The sequence below is a fragment of the Xenopus tropicalis genome, chromosome 4 (assembly GCF_000004195.4).
Source record: "Xenopus tropicalis strain Nigerian chromosome 4, UCB_Xtro_10.0, whole genome shotgun sequence".
Taxonomy (NCBI): domain Eukaryota; kingdom Metazoa; phylum Chordata; class Amphibia; order Anura; family Pipidae; genus Xenopus; species Xenopus tropicalis.
Genome location: NC_030680.2, coordinates 34158749 through 34164993, shown reverse-complemented (window position 1 = coordinate 34164993; position 6245 = coordinate 34158749).

Sequence of the window (6245 nt, the reverse complement as noted above, 5' to 3'; positions counted from 1 at the left end):
AGTAGCCTGCACTGTTCAGGATTTTAATATAATAAACGTTTTTACACTATATTTTGCCTTGTTCTCCATCCCATATATATTGTGTGACTGGATCCCTCTTCTATCAATGCCCGGTTGGGATGATTCTACATGCTTCTTTATAAGTTGCTCTGGTGAGCAGATATAGATTCTATATTAGCCTATGGTATTGGGGTCACTTTACCTAAGCATTGGTGTTTTAATTAAGCACACACCTCCTTAATCAATTTTTGGATTTCTTTATTATATTGATCTGCACTATATATTACATTTTTATTTTTATGCGCTTCCACCAACACTACTGCACATATACTTTGAGGCTCATCTTAAGGGGAGCTGACACCAGGAGGAAGCAGCATTGACCTTTTACTACATTGAAGATTCACATACACGGATTTCTCATCAAGAAGCGCTGGGTTCAGGAGTGTTCATCCACTCCATAATAACTAAAAATCAAATGGGTTTGCATGGAATCAGGGGGCATAATTTAAAATATATTATTGCAACTACATTATTCTGTCACTTTTATTATATTTTGTGTTTAGTCTTTTAAAATGTCCAGTCAAGCCTACAGTTCAGCAAGCTAATTTATTCATAGATTGTGCCCAGCAAATTGGAACAGTTAAGTCTGATTTCATTCATTAAGCAGGTGTAATATCAAACCATAGGAAAATAATTAACAAAGCACTCTGGTCTGAAATGTTGTGACATCCTCCTGGATTTGATCATAACAGCATGCAGCTACAATAACTATCAAGTCACACAGAGTTAGGGTGTACAGGCTGTGTAGCTGATTGTGTTAGTCAGCATTGTGTTGCTAAGGGGCAGGAGGGATGTAGGAATCCATCACCAGACCCCAGCTGCTGCCTGACATGCATGTTATTCACACATGGGAGAAGGCTCAGTATTTTGGTGAAATCCGGCATGTAGAGCAGAATAGAACTGCACTTGTGTCCCTTAGCTCTCTAGAACTTGTGCCCCTTAGCTCTCTAGAACTTGTGCCCCTTAGCTCTCTAGAACTTGTGCCCCTTAGCTCTCTAGAACTTGTGCCCCTTAGCTCTCTAGAACTTGTGCCCCTTAGCTCTCTAGAACTTGTGCCCCTTAGCTCTCTAGAACTTGTGCCCCTTAGCTCTCCAGAACTTGTGCCCCAGGGTAATGTAAATGACCACTTTTGGCTACAGGTGCTTGGTAACTTGGAGATCCACTAAGCCCTATAGTACATCTTTGTCTTTTGCTGTAAATCTGCAGGTAATATAACATCCTCATAAGGCAACTTTTGGCAACTTCAGAAAATGGAAGTGACACATATTTTTTCGCACTGGGGATTCACATTACTGCCAGTGGGAAGGATGTCTTGTCGCCTGCACTCGTGCAGATTTAGCGACACAACGTCCTGTGTGCTGTTGCCCTAAGTGGTTACTGCTAACAATTAAAGAGCAAAAAACACACAAAAACTGTTGTTTTTTTTTTATAAAACTCCTTTTTAAGGGGTCATATTGGCAGGTATGAAATGAAGCCTCAAGAAGTATTTGACTAATTAAGTTTAACCCTTTCACTGCCAGCCGTTTTGGACCAAAGTGGAACTTCTACTGCCAGACAGTTTTTGAACATTTTGCACTGTTTCACTTTAGGGGCTTTTCCTTGGGGGGACTTTTAGTTTACCCAGGAAAACTATATATCATTTTTTTCAGGACAACCTAAGCTTTCAAAATATGGTGGAATTTTTGTGTAATTACAATTCTGTAACAAGATATAGGCTTCTAAATGTCTAAAAAATAAAAAAAAAATTATATTTTCCATAATATAAACACATACACCAGAAACAAAAATTATTTCATGCACAAAAATACAACTGATTTGGAAAGTCCCCTGTCTCCTGAACGTGCCAATACTAAATATATATAGTTTTATGGAGATTTCTCACTTGTATAGGTCAAAAACTCCCAGCAGTACACTACCAAATTTCCAAAGCACTGCTCCAGAAAGCTGCATACTTTAGATTTCAAGGTTACAAATTCCACTAACATAAGGTTTATCCCAGAAAATTATACATTTTTAGAAAGAACAGATTCTGTGGAATCCAGAATAGATAGAACTGTCTGTCTACTCCAAACTATCAAGTCGCAATGCTTTCCTAAAGTTATTGGTTTTTATCAAAATTTGTGAAATGTATTAAAAATCGCTTCAAAGCTTCCTGTCTATAGTATCTTATCTCCTACAGGTCATAAAGTAACCAGATAAAACACCCTAAATATGAACGCCAGGGGTCCACTGAACAGTTTGATGCCCAATATGTATAGGTTTACTTAAGTATGTGGCATGTAGGGGCCCCAATGTGAACATACCCCCATATGATCTATCATTTCTGTCATTCCAGCTTCTGCAAAATCAACACATTTACATCATATTGTGTGGGATAAAGCTACAAAAAAGTACGCTCACCCCAGAAAGCCATATATTTTTGGAAAGTACACATTCCCCCGAATCTAAAATGGGTACCCATGTGTTTCTACTCCAAAGTACCAAGCCGCAAAGCATTTCTAAAGTTAGCAATTTTAATGACAATTCCAAAAATCCCCTCAGAGCTTCCAATATGCAGCATCTTATTTTGTATAGGTCATTAGGTACCAAGATAAAACACCCTAAATATGAACCCCAGAGGTCTACTGAACAGTTTGATGCCCACTGTACATAGGTCTATAAAAGCACATGGAGACCTCAAAATATACCTTGTGCACAATAATTTCATGGCTTAACTTTACCTAATTAAAAAAAAAGGCAGTTTTATGTGGGAGAGAAACTGCAGAAATATAGGGTTACCCCTGAAAACCATATATTTTTGGAAAGTACACGTTCAGACAAATCCAACACGGGTAAAGAGTCCTTTCTACACCAAAGTACCAATCTGCAAAGCTTTCCTAAAGCTAGTGGTTTCTATGAAATTTCAGAAAATCTACTAAAAATGTTGCAATTTGCCACATTTATCTCACACAATTTCTTGCATACAAAGGATAGGAACACCAGATAGGAACACCAGAGGTCTACTGAACAGTTTGATGCCCTATATGCATAGATTTACGAAATTATGCGGAGTACAGGGGCACCCAAATAAAAATAGCGCATTTGAATTTTCACATATGACGCTCCGGCTCGTGCAGTTTTTGCACCCGGTATGTGTATTATGTGCCATAAGACCCCCTAACAGTACGGAGACCCTAGAAAACCATACATTTTCCGAAAGTACACATTCTGACAAAACAAAAAAGAGTAAATACATCTTTCTACTGCAAACTACCAAACTACAAAGCTATGCTAAACAGAACGGTTTTTATGACATTTCTGAAAATCGTCACAAAGCTTGCATTTTACCTCATTATGTACCCCCACAATTTGTAATGTATCAACATAAAACACTCTAAGTATGAATGCCAGGGGCCTACTGAACAGTTTGATGCCTTATATGCATAGATTTACCAAACTATGCAGAGTACAGGGTCACCCAAATGAAAATAGTGCATATGAATTTTCACGAATGATGCTCCGGCTTGTGCAGTTTTTCACCCGGTATGTGTATTATGTGCCATAAGACCCCCTAACAGTACAGAGACCCTAGAAAACCATATATTTTCTGAAAGTACACATTCTGACAAAAAACAAATGAGTAAATATATCTTTCTACTGCAAACTACCAAACTACAAAGCTATGCTAAACAGAATAGTTTTTCTAACATTTCTGAAAATTGTTAGAAAGCTTGCATTTTGCCCCATTATATACCCCACATTTCATAACGTACCAACATAAAACACCATAAATATGAACACCAGGGGTCTACTGAACAGTTTGATGCCCAATATGCATAGATTTACCAAACTACATGGGGTACGTGGGGAGGAAGCCAAATTGAAATACAGCAGACAAAATGTCCATGTGCAAGACCGGTAACAAAGAACAATATGAAATGCAATAAAATCGCTAAAATCACAAAGAAAAACCCTAAAATCAATGTTTTTTTTTTCCTAGTGATATCTGCAGTCAGAATCACAGTTTGAGTATTCTGGCTTGGCAAATTAGTTTTACAGACAAAGTCAAGCGAACAACAACTATGCATAACTGAAAATGCAATAAAATGGCTAAAAATGCAATAAAATGACTAAAAATGCACCAAAATCACAGAAAATTTAATAAAAACACCAAAATAATACACAAAAGGTATTGCGCAGTGCGATTAGCGAATACGCTATCTGCAATGGCAATAAAACACTTTTTTCAGGCAAGAAAAAAAACGATGCGATAAAAATTTTTTTTTTTAACAAAATTACATAAGTGTGTAAGTGAGTGTGTACACATGGTAAAATGTGTTTTGAATGCATGTGTGTGAGTGTGCAAGTAAGTGTGAGTTCTGTAACCCCCCAACCCCCCCCCAAATGTATGTGTGTGTGTGTGTGTAAGTGTGAGTATTAGTGCAATATGTATGTGTATGTGTGTTTGTGTGTGTATGTAGCACTTACTTGGGGTCCAAGAGCTGAAGATCACTGGAAAATCGCAGGACACAGCAGCAGGAACTGGTCAGTAGTAGCAGCAGGAACCAGGAGACGCAGGCACAGCAGCAGGAACTGGCGAGTAGCGTTACAGGAAGCGGGGGGCGGAGGGGGAGTGCAGGAAGTGAGGGATAGAGAAGAAAAAGTCGGTAAAATCTACGTGTCCGACTTTTTCTATGGGGTCCCTGGGCGATCGCGCCCCAGGGGCCACTGTTAACCCCCCATTGCTCATTGTCTAGGGGGTTCTTTACATTGCGATCACTCTCTGCGCTCGGATTAAGCAGCGAGCACAGAGAACGAGTGCAAAGTAAATAAAACGTAGCTCCTACGTGCTGGGCGTTCAGTGCCTTTTTATGCCAGCACGTAGGAGCTACGTGATTGGCAGGGAAAGGGTTAAGGGAGACGTATTTGCAGGGGCAGGAACCTTGCCTAGCCAGTAGACTAGCTTACCATAAACACAGCAGCTAAGCCGCTATTATCTTCATTCCCCTTCCCATTCAGGTAAAATTCTGACCTAATTGATGTGTGTACAGAAATATCTGTTCCTTCTGTTTGTGAAGGAAGTCTTTTTTTTAAATTATTATTATTTATATTATAATATTACCCCTCTTATTAAGGTTATGTATCTTTTGCAGAGTGCAGTGTCAGACTGGGGTGCCAGGGACCCAACAGAAAACCTTACATTGTGGGCCCAGTATCCAAACAATTTTTCCTTCTCTCTTCACTCACATTATTTCTTTTCTTAATCACTTCCCCATACATACAGTATTATCATTTATTCTTCATTCTATTTATTTTCTTTTAATTGTATCACAGACTCAATGTCAATTGGTAGTGTAGGACTCACGTACAATGAGGGGCCTTGACGTAGCACTTGAGATTACATATTTTGGCCAAAGTGTGGTACTAACACCTCATTTTTTGTTAAAATCATTTTTAAAGGCAAACTAAGCGCAGGCAATCTTTCTTTCTCTTTGTGTATAAATAATGGCTTTTTATCTTTTTTAGCAGCTGGTCAACCCCAGAATGTGGGTTAGACCGAGCGCTGGCGATTTCTTTCTGTGTTTTGTGTACAAATTGTAGCCAAATTTTGCTTCTAGCTGCTATGTAGCCTTTAAACTAATTAATCACTTTCATGTGTGTGCTAATGAGCTGGGGCTTAAAAGCTCCCTGCTTTCTCACTAGAGCCTTTGAGCTAAAGGTAGGTGCAACAGGTCTTACTACTCAGTCACATTGTTTGCTGGGGGACTTTATTTTAATTGCATCACAGACTCAATGTCAATAGGTAGTGTAGGACTCACATACAATGAGGGGCCTTGACGTGGCACGTGAGCTTAGATATTTTAGCCAGTGTGGTACTAACACCTCATTTTTTGTAAAAAATCATTTTTAAAGGCAAGCTAAGCACTGGCAATCTTTCTTTCTCTTTGTGTATTTATTTTCCTTGTTCTCATATAGAAATAAGGAATGACCATGGTAAAGGCATACAAGAAAAATGGCTGGGTGAGCAGGAGGGCCCACTGACACTTGGGCCCACCGGGAGTTTTCTCGAACAAATCGGGCCGCTCCACACAGGACTGATGTAGTGCAAAAAGAATTTATTTTCAGATTATAACACGGACTGACGTTTCGGCTGGCGTTCCAGCCTTTCTCAAAGGATTAGTTGCTGCTCACACAGGACTTAAGGA